This window comes from Pleurodeles waltl, chromosome 4_1 (genome assembly GCF_031143425.1).
Source record: "Pleurodeles waltl isolate 20211129_DDA chromosome 4_1, aPleWal1.hap1.20221129, whole genome shotgun sequence".
In the NCBI taxonomy this organism is placed as follows: Eukaryota; Metazoa; Chordata; class Amphibia; order Caudata; family Salamandridae; genus Pleurodeles; species Pleurodeles waltl.
Window position 1 is genome coordinate 49,520,659 of NC_090442.1, and position 16,591 is coordinate 49,537,249.

A 16,591-nucleotide genomic window follows, 5' to 3' on the forward strand; every position below is an offset into this window, starting at 1 on the left:
AAGGGCGTTCATCTTTACCTGCCTCCAAGCCCCAACTGCGGCAGTCCCTCTGACAAGGAATCAAAAGAGGAAGGAATTCATGCTGAAGCCTTACTACGACCTACCTGCTCCTCCTTTATTGTCTGTGTTACGTCAAGCTTGTGACTCGGTTGATTCCCTTGTAAGTTGGCAGTGGATAGCATCTACATTAAATGTCCCAAGGAAAACCTGACCCCTAAATCACTGTGCAACAAATAAGGAACAGCCATTGGTTGTAAATATTCTGTCTTGGAAAATTGCTGGTGCAAAAGATATAATTACAGAGATCGTTTACACTAGCAAACCGAGACAGATATGAACTGGTCATGCTGCAAGAGATATGGTTGATTGATCCAGTACACTTAGGGGACTACATGCTTCACCGCATCAGCGCCAAGAAACCAAATCGATCGGGCAGACCATTTAGTTGTCTTGTGAACTATGTCTCAGCTGCACTATGTGTCACCTCAGGAAAAACAAGCAAGCTTGTCTAATGATCTATAGGTCATTAAGCTCAACTTTGAAAACAGCCACCAAGCATCTCCACTTTTACTAGTTAATGTCTTTGCCCATCCACAAAAGCCTTGCTTTTCAAGTTATCTCTGAAATTAGATACACCCACCCAACATGGGACATCCTGGTGATAGGCGACTTCAGTGCAAATTTAATTTACACTCCTGATAATGATGAGCAGCTGCAGCAGAAAATGCTTTATGGTCAGTTCAAATCCAGGCGCCTCATTCCTGGAAGCAACTAATTCCTGGTAGAAAACTGGTTGCTGCATTGGAGCATTTGGGCTTGAGTCTCCTTAATGGGAGGACCACAGATGACACTCCGTCTAGGTTTATCCAATGCCGCTTGAACTCTGGTTCTATAATTGACTATACCATCATGACTCTTCCTCTGCTGTCACAGCTAAGGAAGTTCAAAATTAAAACTGCGCTCCAAAGCGACCACTCATCAGCTCGTAAAACTGGCACTGAATGCAACTAGGCATGCCCTAGCACCAGCTGTCTCTGGAAGCCTCGGATCAATTAACTTATAGCGCCTAATCTGGTGATATCTTTCTATGCCGCAGCTAGCTGTCAAAGCGGCACTCCAGTTTATAACACCTTTGCACATGACGGCAGTGGAAAGGTGTTCCACTTTCTTAGCTAGCTTATTATCATTTGGCTCCACACCTCTGCCCATACTGGCCCGGGTGCCTCAAGAAATTATGAGCCTGTCGGGCAAACCCTTAATGCTAAGAACGAGGCTGAGGAGAGAACTTAGGATGATCAAGTAATCAAATGTCAAAACATCAAAATTGTGTGACCATAAAATGCTTAAGAAAGAACTACAAACAACATCTACCAAGCAAACACCAGGGCCTTTTGGGCTGCGGTTAATAGCATTGACCAGGAGTCATGAGTTATTAGTTACTTGGCTGTTCCCGAAGAAAGTTGGGTAGTCTAATTGACAGATATGTTTAACAACCAAGAACGGGTAGACAAAGTAAATCACCAGTCAAACAAGTAACATGCAGGATCTGTCGCCCTCCCCTCGATATACAATGGAGGTGGTAGCCCAAGTGATAAGGAAAGGGCGTAGCAATGGAACACCTGGCCCTAATGGTATTCCGCAGGCTATATTTAAGTCAGATCTGGAATACTGGTCCAAGCCACTCGTAGCCTTATTCACCAAGGGAGAATTAGTAGTTCTATGCTGGATAGCTGGAGAGGATCCATCACCGACCCAATATCCAAGGGTGAGGGGGGGTCCTATCTAATCCGGCCAATTACAGACCGGCCGCTCTTAAAGATTCAGAAGCTAAGTACTATGCTTCTTTAATTCTAGACGTTTTGATAGAATGGTCTAACTCTGTCAACCTTGTCCCCCAAATCAAACTGGCTCCTGGAAGGGTTATGGCATTTTGATTAATATACTAGCATAAACTATTATAGCTGACAAATCTAGGCACCTAAGAAAAAATTGCACTTATGTTTTATAGATTTTAAAAGCACCTTTGATCGTGTGGATAGATTCCTCCTATTGGGGAAGGTAAGAAGATGGGGGCTGCATGACAGATTCTTGCAAGCCATAGAAATGCTGTATGAAAAAACTTGAGTCCAAATCAAGCTTGCAGATGGAACAAGGTTATCGAGGAAGATTGCAACAAACATTGGCCTTAAGCAAAGGTGCGTCCTCGCCCCGCATTTGTTTAATCACTTCATGGCCGACCACTCCCCCAAGTTAGCTGAGATTAACTTGCATCCACCAAAGTGAGGGTTGCTAGCTATACCACACCTTTCATACGCAGATGGCATTGTTCTTTTGAGTCACACAAGAGTGGGTCTACAGAGGTCAGTCAATGCATTGGTGCAATATTTGCTTTAGCTTGCAAACTGGAAATCAGTATCGGTAAATCAAAAACCATGTCCATGTGGAACACCTTTGGCCATGCCCTTAATCTCAAGCTAGACAATACAATGGTAGAAGAAGTTACGTATTATAAACATTTGGGTCCTCAATATCGACAAGTTAAACTTCTTGGCGCACAAACAACACATTATACAGAAATACAAGGCTTTGACCTTTGCCTTCTGTGCTCGCTTGAAGAAGTTGAATAGACCTTCATTTAAGTCATTAATGTCTGTCATGCCTGTAAACTTTCTTCCAACAGTAGTCTACGGTAGTGGTGCACTACATGGAAAAGACTCTCTAATTTTGGACCAACAACAAATCAAAATTTACATGGGTGTCTTTTGTCTTCCTCAACATGCATCACCATCTCAAGCCAGATTAGAATTTGACCTTAAGCAGCAACAGCTAGCAAGAAAGTTTCATATGATTAAAACCTGGCTCAAATTCAGAACAAATCATAGGAGAGCACTAGTTATTGCACTACGGCACTCCGTGGATAATGATCCAAATCCAGTATACAGCAATTATTTAAAATGCTCCCTCCACACTTCACACCTATAGAATTCTAATTTATCATACCCTCTTTTCTGTAGTGCACTGAATAGACTAGTTAAGCTGCACTATTTATTGGATGATAAGCGTAAATTTGCAGCCCGGTCACATGCCTGGATGGTCATGCGTAACTACAGTAGTTTGGAGCCAGCACTGTATCTGAGGTTGACGTATCCAGCTCTCTTGAAACGCCAACTGCTAGCTCTATGACTAGGGGCTCTGCCATTGCTGGCTGATCAACCTGCATGGGAGCATGATGGTGCGACATTGTGTATACTGTGAGGTGCTGGGAGAGGGGACGTTGTCCACCTGATCTGCATCTGTCCGGCCCTAAGGGAAGTCTGCCTCTAACTGTTGAAACCTGCTTTTGTCAAGCGTTATAATGAAAAGTTTGCATCCTGCCGATACACAAATAAACTGTAAATTGGTGAGATTTCCAGCGACCCATGCTAAGCTCCTCATAGCTCACTCAGGTCTTTCCTTACATGTTCTTTTGCTCTCTGTGTTAGGTATGACTGATGATGCAGCAATATGCTTCTGAAATAAGATTAATGTACTTGCAGTTAATATATTGAATATTTCGAATTTATTAGTTAAGTGTTTTATACTCTGCACCCACTGCGAACGCTTTAGTCAATATGTATGTTTAAGGGTTAATTATTAATGTATTCTAACAGTTTTATTAAATGCCAAGCTTCTGAGTTTTATAAACGTTTTATTAAATGGTAAACTCCTATATTTTAATGACCTCTACTATCAAATTGTTTTAATAGGCACTAAGCACTTTATAAATCACTGGAGGCAAATGCATTTGCCACCTTGACTCTTTCAATATTTTTGCTTACTACCCAGATGCTAATTTTGTAATAAGCAGCTGTAGTAGCATTACAAACCTAAGATAGGAGCCAAGAAAGGATCAGGTGATTGTATGGCCGAGAAATTGATTTCAACAAATGCTAAGCCTGCAATATATCCCTTCGGTGCTTAGACGCCTGTCCTTTTTAGTTGCAATTTAAAAGACTATTCAAATGTATTTTATACTTGTATATAGCGCGAGGAACCATGCTACATATTTTATTTGGTCATTATACAGCAGCCACTGCACATGTTAAATAAAAAAAATAAAAAAATATATATAATATATAGTGACACCAGGGTAAAACGTTTTCTCAGTGGTGCTGTTGTGACTGAACAGAAATGTCCCTGTTTCCTAACAGTCTTGCTGAATTCAGTCTACTCTCCATGGGTTTCTAATACCAATTGAACAAATGTAGCCAGGGAGAGAAAACAAATCCTACAGTCACAACAAAGTTAAATATACAGAGTCTCACTGAAGAAAAATAAAAGGAGCTGACGAAAGCTCATTCTCATTCCTAATTAAATCTAAATATCCCCACTTGCAGTGCTGTGATGCTCCAGAATCTGTAATAAGGTCTCCAAACAGAAATATCGAAATTTTCAGATGCCAAATAACTAAATCAAGACTCGGGCAAAAGGGCAGCAGCATTTAGAATGAGTAGTTCTGACTTAGTGTCAGCATTCTCCTAGTCTGAAATTGCACAACGGATCTAGCATCGTGACATCAACTTGTGCACCTACGTCCAAAATATCCATCTCGGAAGTGCAGGTTTTTTCCACCCCTTGAAGCCCATAATCCCAGAGACTAATGTGCTTGCCTGCGGTGGCTCAGGTGTGGTAGGAGAGTTTGTTCAAGACTTTTAGGACAATGTAGGAGAAAGCTCGACCACCAGCTTTGGCCTGGCGGAGGCGGTGACGTGAACAGGATGTAGGTTAGGTAAGCAAAGGTGTCTGGCCTGGGTGTGAAACACAATGCGGTTGTTGATGTAGGTTGGCCCTTGGTTGTGTTGAGCTTTTTATGTGAGTGTGGAAATTGAGCTCTTGCAGATTGGGAGCCAGTGGAGATCTTCGTGGTGTGTAGATATTTGCATACAGTGTGGTATTTTCACTGTGAGTTTTGCGGCTGTATTTTGCATAACGGAGTCTTTTCGTGAGTTGCGGGGTGATGCTAACATAGAGGGCATTACTGTAGTTGATCCTGCTGGTGCGGGTGGGGCTTGCGTGAAGGATCTGCAGGTGTCCGCAGTGAGCCATTTGAAGACTTCCCTGAGCCTTTTGAGGGTGTAGAAGAATCCGTGTTCACGTAATTAGCCATGTAGATTCAGCGGTTGGTCACAATGCCCATGGGTCCTGCTAGCACTGGATAGGCATGTAGTCGGGCCTAGCTCAGTGATCCACCATTCTGGGGATCAGAAAAAGTTGTATTTGCAGAAAAGGACCTCTTTTGTTTTGTCACTGTTGAATTTGAGGTATTTTGTTTAATCTTTTGTAATACTGAGGACATGCAGTGGCTGAGGTTTGCTCAAGTAGTGGAAGTAAGTCTAGATAAGGAGAGATGAGCTGAGTGTTGTCTGCATTCGAGAATATGCTAAATCGATAGGGGAAATAGTTCTGGGAGGCAGGGGATTACGTAGCTGAGGAACAGTGTAGGGCTCTGGGAGGATTCTTGTGGGATGCTATAGATCAGGGTGGAGGTGTTGCACAACCAGGGGCTAAGATGAGTGCTTCAGTACGTCCTGAGAGCAAGGGACTTATCAATGGTAGTGCCAGCCCACAAATTCCGGCCTTATGCGCCCTCTCTACCCTTTTGGGACAAATAAAGTGTAGGACAGGGTTTTCACTAGGGGGGGTGCACTAGGTCTGTTACCTGCGTCCGTAATACCAGGCATCTTTTGGCGTGTTTCCCCTGTCTTTTTGCCTTCTGACCTCCTGTTTTCATGGCATGCTGGACTCTGTTTTTGCTGGTTTATTGTCTGTGCGCACTTTACCACTGCTGATCAGTGCTAAAGTGCAAGTGCTCCCTATGTAATTTGCACTGCTGATTGGTTGATCCATGATTGGTATATTAGACTTACTGGTAAGTCCCCAGTAAAGTGCAGTATGTGTGCCCAGGGCCTGTAAATCAAATGCTACTAGTGGGCCTGCAGCACTGACTGTGGCACCCACATGCGTAGCCCTGTAACCATGTCTCTGGCTTGCCACTGCAGTGTCTCTGTGTGCAGTCTTGCACTGCCAATTTTGCCAGGCCCAAACCTTCCCTTTTGGTTCATGCAAGGCATCCCCAAGGTAGGTCCTCGGCAGCCCCATGGGCAGGGTGCAGTGTATTTCAAAGGTAGGACATGTACTGGTGTGTTTGACATGTTCTGATAGTGAAATACTGCCAAATTCGTTTTTCACTATTGCAAGGCCTATCTCTCCCATAAGTAGGGGACTGCATTTAAATTCCTCGAGTGTAATTTCCCATTGGGAGTAGATAGAGATATGGAGTTTGGGGGGTCTCTGAACTCACAATTTAAACATACATTTTTGGTAGAGTTGTTTTTTAGATTTACTGTTTGAAAATACCACTTTTAGAAAGTAGGCATTTTCTTGTTTAACCATTCTATGCCTCTGCCTGCCTGAGGAATCCACGTCTGGGTCAGACTGACAGTTGGGCTGGTCGTGAATTCCCTGTAGACAGTGACACAAAGGGAGCTGAGGTGTAGCCTGCATATCCTGATGAGTCTCCTGGGCTAGAGTGGGGAGGGAGGAGCGGACAACTGCACCTGAAAGGACTGTGCCTGTCCTCACACAATGCAGTCTCCGGCCCCTGGAGTGTGTCTGGAGCCAGTCCTTGTCAAGGCAGGATCATGTGAACAAGAGACTTTTCCTTTGAAGTTTACCTACTTCAAAGGCAGAAATGAGTATAAGTAGTGGACTGAAAACCCCCGGACTTGTAGAACACTTCCTGGTCAAGAGGAACCTCTGCCAAGAAGGAGAGCTGGAGGAGTACTGCCCCTTTTCTGTGTGTGCTTTGATGGGTTGGTCTGCAGTTTCTGCTTTTGCCTTAAAGAGGACAAAGACTGGACTTTGCTGTGTACCCTGCTTGTGAAGTTTCTTCAAGGGCTTGAAGTAGAGCTTGCCTCCTGTTGGAAGTCTCGGGATATCAAAGACTTCAAGTTCATCTGTCTACAGCACTGGAAACTGTGTTTTGTGCTACAACAGAAGAGAAACAACCACAACGCCATTAGGGACGCTGCTGCCTGGAGCTGTGCCCTGCTTCGCACTGCAACCCTGGTCTCACCGACGCTACCACCCCCCACACTCTGCATCGCCTTGCTCACACCGCTTGGTACCCCTGCCGCTCTAGGCTAATGCCAACGTCACTACCTGAACCGTGGCCGATGACACTGCTCTTGAGGGACTCGAAGCACCGTCCCCTAATGCAGCCCCAGTTCACTGATGCCAGCACCATCAACTCCAGCATGGTCAACAGGTGCCCTTGTCTGCATCGCGCCCCGTGGATGCGCACAGAGCCCGCCCGTGTCGTACTGCCACCTTGGGCCTACAGATGACAGCACTTCAGCAACTACGCTGCTGCTGCCTGCACCGTGACCTGGAGACACCACACGTGGTACCGCCCTGCTTCACACCGCAGCCCTGGGCTCACCGACGCCGTCACCGAGCCACTGCCTGCACGTGACCTGTGAGCACTGCATGTCGGATCATCCCGCTTCGTACCGCAGCCCCAACGCCAGCGCTCCTGACTTCATTAGTCCGGAGTTCGATCTGCAACACGTGGACTTCAAGGGCCCAACGACCTCTGCACCGACCTCCACAACCGACTGCAGTAACACTGCACTCTGGATCTCATCGCAAGGATCACAACACCCTGCATTTCCAAGGTACTGTTTGCAGGTCTTCCAGACCCCGTAGCTGTCCGGCGACGCACCGGTTGGCCTGAACTGTTGGATTTATTGTTCACGACGCAGTGATAGCCCCAAGGGAGATATCGACTTCAAGACATCAAGGAACTGTATTTTTAAGTACTTCTTGCAACATTCATATTTTTATTACTGTATGTTGGATTTTTGTCGTTTTGGTCTTGTTTTACATAGATATTTGATATTTTTCTAAAACTGTTGTGGTGTTATTTTGTAGCGTTTTCACTGTATTACTGTGTATGTGCAAATGCTTTACACATTGCTTCCGAGAGAAGCCTGACTGCTCGTGCCAAGCTACCAAGGCAGTAAGCAGGGGTTATCTGAGCGGGTATCTCCCTTATCCTGACTAGAGTGAGGTTCCCTACTTGGACAGCTTGTAACCCTGTTTCAAGGGGCCCCACAAACGTGGTTCCATTGTGGGGATATCCAGGCCTTTTCTGTTTGCTGTGGGGTCAGTGAACAACAGTTTCTGTAACCTATGCAGGTTACTCACTGATAAGCATGTCACTGTTGTGGGTCTCTAAGGTAAAAGTGCATAATATCTCTTGGCTGCAACTTATGCCTGACTTACTTTAACTGATGATGGAGTACTGTAGGAGCAGCCAGTTTACTCTGTACACTGCAGATTGATAATTAAGGAATGATAAGGTTTCGTTATAGGGGGTGTCTCTGAAAGGCTGGTAGGGCTGGGGCAGAGCCAATTACATATCAGTGAATAGCTCAATTACATTCTTGCCTAGCATGTGGCTAAATTCATCTTCTCGGGGAAAAATTGGCCCCCTCCAAGAATTGGTGCAAATGATTGCAAAAGTTGCTGCCTCTCACTCAGGATGCTCCAAGCGGTCTAGGTGATAGGATGGTGTCGCTTTTAGCCTTGTGGTGGGATCTGACTCCGATTACTTATCAACTTGGCAATAATGTCCTGATTCATTCTTCTTAAGTAGTGATTCTTCACCTTTTAATACTGGTTGCTACCTCTACTTTTTTTGTCCCGATGATGACCCTCATGAATCACTCCTAATAGAGTCCAAACCTCGACATATGAGCTAGTGAACTGATAGGACTTAACATGATTTATGTATTGTACTATTATTTTGAGTCTTGCTAATAATCTTCACATTTATCAGTCTCTAGGGGCAAATGTACTGATTTATTGTATATATACACTTGTGTACAGCACCATGATTTCACCTTTCCACTGATGTCCCTATTCATTTTCACTGCATCGTTGTTTGGAGCACCTGTAATGTGATATGATACACTGAATATAAATAATTAAAATAACGGTCTGATTCCACTCATATGGTTTTGAGGTTTAGTCTCTAAACCTCCCCCCAAAGGGAACCATTGATTTTTCTTACATTTAGCAGCCCAGGATCTCAGAGTTGCCCCATAGTAGTTTATGTTGAATCAATCTAGGCATTTCTGTTGTCCTTTCATAGACACCAAACCTTTTTAAATGTTCCTATTTCTAAGATCATTTTGAAATAGTTCACTTTTGTGCTCCATCATCACACTATTCCATACTGTAAGCGCTGCTACTGACCCAATTGGTTTTATATATACCATGACCGTTCATCTTCTTTCAAGTTACCCTTGAACAGAAACTAAACCTCCCATGTACAATTGTACTTATATGTGCATTTTAGCAATGTTCTAAGCTCTGTTTGCATTCAACTGCACCTTTGCCCAGTTTTCCAAAGTTCCTTAGGGAATTCCCATTAGACTTAACTATGAATTATCTTATATTTTTATGAATTGTATTGCCCACATTGCTTTAACATGTTTTTGCCTCTTGTGTCCCCGAAAATACCCCTGTGAGGATCCCTAACTTTCCATAAATATTTTGTTAAATAGTCTCTACTTTTGACCAGTAACTGTCACAATGACAGAAAACAAGAAAGGGACCAGCAGTGTTTTTTTTTTTTTTTTTTTTTAAAAAGGGACTTTAAAATCCTCCTGAGAAGCCTGCTAGGATAGAAGTGACGTCAGCAGCAGTAGAAGCTGGTATTAGCAGCCCCACCCTATCCAAGTTTGGACAGCAGTATGCTGTCACGCTCCCACTATGGCAGTGGTAGCAAACCGGCTTTTAGAGTCAAAGATAGCAAAATGACAGCTACAGCCTAAATATATTTTGTCTTCTCAAAAAAGGTTAATTGAAATTGTGCATGTAGTTATAACATATCAGTGGTTTATTTTCTTAGAATTAAAGCACTAAATAAAAATAAATGAACAAAAGGCATATTGAATCTTGACAGTCTGTTAAATATATTAAAAAACATTCTATGGATGATACTACTTAAATTTGTATGGTGTCCAAGTCTATGTACATCGCATATGTCCCAATATTAGAGCTTCTTCTGGGTTCTATGAGTAAACTGCAAGGCACTGCCCTCCGTTTCAGCACATGCATTACTGCACTTCACCCTTCGGGGACTGATACAATTGGTTTCACGGAGGTGACTAATATGAACACTTAAAAAGACATTGCTAGAAAACAGTAAAACATGCTTACTATATAAAACTAATGTACTATACATTTAGGAAGCTAAAGTGAAATCAGAAGTACATTACAAAACACAAAAAGTAAAAGGTCTCAGAAAGTACTGAAACATTAAAGTTCATTTTTAAAATAAAGAAAAGCCTGGCATCAAATTCTTCCTAAAAATACAAGAAGTGATGTAGTGCAAAAATCAGTGAGCATTCCGAGTTAGAGAAGGATTTTGTTTAGCACTTGTGTTCTTTTAAAAGCAAATTATCTGGTGTGTTTAGTACCTTTGAGATTTATTAGGTATATATGTTATGTGGTGCACTGTATAGAGCGGTCCAATCAGAATGTGTTCTTTCAATCCTTGAGTATTAGCAGCCTTCCCATATATTTTTAAGAAAGCTCTTTGAAAATTGCTCACTTCAAAAGTGTGACTCTTGCAAAGGTTAGCAAAATATATACATCAACTGTAAAAAGTAGCATGCTTTGCAGACCGTGTTGCCAGACACCGTCACATGTGTGCAGTGAGCGAGCCACATCCAGTAATCCAAATATGTCCCTTTCCTCAATGCTGGAAGTCCAATGACAACTTTCCAAGGTGCTGGAATATCTAAGACAAAGTCTCGGCAGACGGCAGCTATTGTGTTTCCCCCACGGTCACTCAGGGCTTAATGCCCTGAGACAGCAGGGAAATGAATATCACTGCAAATCCCACCTGTAGACCATAGAATAGAGCTGATGCAAACCTAAGCGGGCGAAGTTTAGAATTTACACAACCATAGCACTTGAATGCCAATGTGGGGTTATTGTTCATCAATAACCGAGTGGTTGGTGAAAGTCTCCATCATTTAAGTTATCTGTTATGTATGTTTTAAAAGCAAGTTTTCAAAATATGAGGTGGATTGGAAACAGCACTACAGACATTACAGTATACTATACTACTGCCTACTCTTCTCATAGCTAGAAATCCATAATAATTCACAAATTATACAAAATAAATACACAGTGTGAAACTATTTGCATGAAATATGGATTTTAAAACCACTGCTGACAGACTTTTATAATTATGATCCAGGAACTAAAAACATTGGCTTTCATTTATGGTTGGATAAGATACCGAAGAAATTCCCATCTCATGAACTTCAGATATACCCTATGGCCACAACACTCCTCCCTGTGGTAATATCTGGTCATGGCCATGCCGTGCGGGCACCGAGCAGAGAAGTGCTTTTCTGTCAGTGCACATGGCCATGGCCTACAGCTGGTTCCAATGGGCACTGAGCATGGAGGACACTATTGGCTAGTACCCCTGCACCCAATACACAGTGGGCGTTGAATACTAGGCATAGCCTATTAGACCCAACAATATGAGATATATCACTTTCGCTTTTTAGACATGAGAACTGGACCACTGTTCCTAGTGTCTGAATCAGAAGACCCCCCCCCCCCTTGTTCCCTCCCATTTCATTAACATCAAAATGAATATAAATTGTAAACACATTTTAATTCAACCTCCTACCCTACCCTAATCCCCTCCAAACCCAACAACCCAGGACTTAAATATAACATGCTAAAACTAATAAAAGTAAAATATACATTATAAGTAACAAAATAAACAATAGAATTAATGATCGATTAATTTATAGTAAAAATGCTCACCATTAAATTTAAATTAATGTGAACTTCCCACCCAATGGCCCTACCAACCAAACAACCCTCTACTACAATATGGCATTCTATAATACAATTTTAAATATAAATTAAATTAACAAAACACATTAAAAGAAATACATGCAATGGTATGGAGAAGGCAGGCCTGAAAAACGGGGCGGCTAGGAATAATTCAAACCTAATGTTTTACGGACATACGTCTTTGAATGTGAATAATGGGATATGACCATACAGAAAAGGGTTGTACAGTCAGTGTATTGAATCAATAGTCAGTTGTTCGTGTAAAGAAAAAAAATTTAGGGAGCTATTGCTCCTCTATCTACATCATCAATAAGCAAGGAAGTCTGTGTGGTTTAAGTGATTGTTTACTTCACTTTGGGGCTGTAATGGCTCTGCCTCAAGAAGATGCAAGTATTCTTTTACGAAATCGGACCTGAAACCTAATATCTGAAACAGAATACATTTTCTTAGCACGAACAATAATGACTTTACCAAAATAGCTAAAATTGGTCATAAAATATTTTTGTTGATTGCTGTGATGCGTTTAATTGCATCCTTTTGTAAGAGCAGTGTCCCAAGAGAGAAGCCATGCTGTTATGCAGATTTGTAGAGTGCATTATCACCCAGGAGGATATTCTGGCGCTGAACACGTGTATGTTTATGCACACCTAGCAAGACTACTCGAAAAGCCATGACTTCAGGTTGTTGCGGCATTCAATAAGAGAGTAAGCTCTTATGTGTGGCAGTATGCCCTTCCATGTTTTAGGAGCAATGTAGGAGAACACTTGGCCGCCGGATCACTTTTTCCGTATGAGCGGGAGGTCTATACGTAGGAGTCTAGATGAGTGGAGGTGTCTGGAAGGGTTGTGAAAGGAGATGCGATTGTTGAGGTATGCTGCGCCAGTGTTATGTAGTGCCTTGAAAGTCTGGGTGAGGAGTTTTAATTGTGCTCACCATCAGCGTGGGAGTAACACGTTCACTCTTTACTTCAGTGATAAAAAAAAGGGCCACAATAATGTACCGATTTTTATTTTATTTATTTTTTTACATTTACACTTCTTGCCATGGTTACAGTCAGGCAAAAACAATAAGTGTATTGATGTCTGAGCTGTCAGTGAGTTGTTGCATCTGATATTTAATAGAAGCAACTGAATCTGCCGGAGCCCAAAGCTGGTACCAATTCTATGTATGGCGAAAATAACAGGAACATATGTAGTATTTGGTATGTTAGTTGTGGTATCAGGAAGGATGTTATAAACATGTTTGGTAAACTTATTCCATTGTATGAGCCAGAGGGCTCTGCCTTCGGAAGCATAACCTGAGGTGAGGAAGGTGCCCAATTCACACAACCCTTGACCTCTGTATCTGAACGTTCCAAGGGCCAATCAGAGTTGTGAGATCAGGTTTCTCTTGCTGATAAATGAGTGTGCAATCCTAGAGTGAGGCAAAACCTAAACATGTTTCCTGAACTGTATGATTTACACAAAAGAAAGCTTGTGGAGGGAAAAAAGATTCTGCGTCTTGGTCCCCCTGTACTTTCAAAAGGAATAGCGGCTTTGCAAAACCTGTAACCAGATTTCCCATCATGGTAAATAACAACAGCTGAATAAGTAGCTCTCTGTTTTGTAGCAGGAGAGGGCAAAAATAATGAGGGTTATGCTTGAATCATGCCTAGAATGTTTTTGAAGAGAAGTAAATTGTTTCTGTGCACTGTCTACATGTATTGTCACACAATGTACCCATTTACTGTAATTATAAATGGCAAGTGATGCGCATAGTGATAAACATAACAATCAATGTGGAAGTTGTAAAAAAAAAAAAAATACACATTTTCTAATACTCAATGTTCGAGCAGAACTAATTACCTTTAATTGATCCCTATGCCTTTAAGTTATACAATATCTGTTTGATGGCACTGATATATGGGCCTGCATAAGGAACTGTGGAGACAATATCATTCAAATTAAGATGAAAGCTGTGGTACCGGGCCCATCTCTAGTAGTCCTAGAATCTGATGGTTGATTTTAGCCCTGCACAAGGCAAGCGCTTTCACAGTTGGTCAGGTTCACAGGACATGTGCTTCTCTGGACACGGTCAGACGTGATGTTTGGCTGCAGCTTTACAATGATCTGAACTAGAGTTTGATGACTGCCAAATATTGTCCATTTGCCACCTGACTAACAATCAGCACAGTTACACTTTGCAAGTACTTGAGAAGTGGTTTCGATGACAATATTCCCCCTGCAGGGAGGTATTAGGGCTGTGAGCAGCGAACCAGTGCCCTGTGGAAGGCATCCTGTGCTCTGCGTTCCTGATTATTCTTGGGATCCTGACAGCTCGATGAGAGTGATGTCCTCCGTATTACTGATCCGGCGACTGTCGAGTGTAAGAGCAGAACGAACAGATTTGGCCACATGGTGAGATTCATGACAGTCAATATAGAAACTTATTAGTTCTGCTTCCATGCAGGAGGTGGTGGGTGGGTTTTGTGGGAGGTTTTATGTTCAACACATACACTACAGTTATGAAATTCAGATCTTACTATTCCAGGCCAAATGTATGATTAACAAGCTAAAAAAAAGTAATGAATAAATGTAATGCTCCTGGAGCTCATTCCTGGGACTCAAAATGTAGAAATGTCCATGAAAACTACCCCTGAAACCAGGTTAACATCTACTGATGTCTTCATGGAGTAAATAGGATCTGCCCTTCTGCTAGGTAGTGTTGTCCATTCGAACCGTAACACTGGGGGTTGAAATAACCGATCAGGTCAACCAAGGTGGTCTTCAACCTGAGTGCAGTTGGCAGACAGTAGCAGGGACCTAGGCTTACAGGAGCTTGCATGTTCAAGTTCAGCTCAAAGGTGTCAAACAACTTGTTCAAAAAAGTCACAGCACATCTTTGAAAGGAGTGGAAGCAGCTATTGGTGCTGTGGACTGAACGCTCATTTGACTGATGTTCAAGATGTGAGTGGGAGTGAGCACCATTCAATATGGCCCTCATACGTCAAAGATGGTGAATTAATCATTAAAAAAAACTGTTGCTGGTGGCTGGCAGATCTTTGGCAAAATAAACTAAACTGATGGCTTGGCTCAAAGCTGCTCAATAGAGAGTGGACCAGGGTCAAAATGCATGTTGCCACTGGTCTGAAAGGGATGAAAGCATTTTGTCATAATTTCGTTCTTCAGTTGAGTTCTAGCACTTGCCAAACCTAGGGCCTTTTGAGGGTATTCTGTGATCATCTGCAGTCCTCTAGTTAGCACACCCTTGCAACACTGCAACTCACAGCATCTTGAAGCAAGTTCCTTCATCAGACCGTCTATGTAACAGAATCATGTCCAGATAATCCTGTGGCCAGAATGCAGTCCTCAAATCACAGATTCATGGCATATGGAGAAATAGTGTTTTCAATGTTCATCTCAATGCGCCACAAACTCCTTTTGAGGAAAGTAGGGACTCTTCCTTCTTCTGGGTACAAACTAGTATAAAAGACCAATGGACCAAGCAAGAGCTTTTGAAAGGAGAACCAAAGTAACACTGTTGAGGAACCCTAAATCAATCTGTAAATGTTATGACAGACAAGCTTTCTAGCCACGCAACTCTTGTCCAATGACAGCAAAATGTTTTCAGTGTCCCTTATATGTTCATAGTTCTAAGGTGGAGGTTGCATCTACAGTTCTGCCCAGTCTACCACCGTCTCAGGAAGGGCTGCTAGATAGTGGAGGCTCCAGGAAAGCCTTCCTATGAAAACAAAAAAAACTAACATGCCCTTTTGATTTTGCAGGAATTTTTAATACGGTCCAGAGTGTTAATCTTTGAATCGGTTACAGTCTGAAACAGACCACTGATAATTGTACATCGATTTACCCAATTTAATATCCAAGCAGCACTGCTGTGAATATGAAACACTGAGCAGAAAGAACAGCAACCACACCAGGGGCATACTGGTGAAACAGAAGGATCCCAAGACTATCACAACACACACTATTAATTCATGGGAAGGGGGGGGGGGGGGGGGGGAGGAGGGGAGGGTTCGTGGGAAGTGTCCCAGTACTGCCTTACTAGCCACCCTTCCTCGTCTTCCTAACTGTGAGAATGCTCCCAACCACTAATATCCCAAGAGTTAGATCCAAGAGTTCGGTCTTACTATGGGCCCTCCTCGGTGTTGCACCATCGGAGGATCGCAGATCAAAGGTACCGAAAAGGAAAGGCATATCCTACCACTGACCTAAGGTGTGGGAAGAGGGTTCACTCTTTTTTCTGGCGCCCACTATAAACCAGCAGGAAAGTAACAAGCCACAGCTCTTTTATAGACTGTCATCCCAGATAGCTGGCGGTTCTTGTCCCAATACTGGAATCCAGTGTGTTGCACCAAAAACATTGCAGAACTATAGCAGGAAAGATCAGGAGAAGATAACCAAGCCAAGGGTAGGAATGGACAGACCCAGGTAAAAGAGATAAGTAGAAGCAAAGGTCACAGTGTTGTAAGAATCCATTTTGTATTGCTCCTTTTCCTTTAACACACGTAGTTTGAGTTCTCTCACTGCCTATCGCATATGTTATCTTATGTGTATTTGTTTAAGTGAAATAAGCCCGGTTCCACACCACGGGCTTGCAGCTGGTTTCTTTCCCTATCTGGTGCACGTTAATCATTATAATCATGTGGTAAAAATAACTA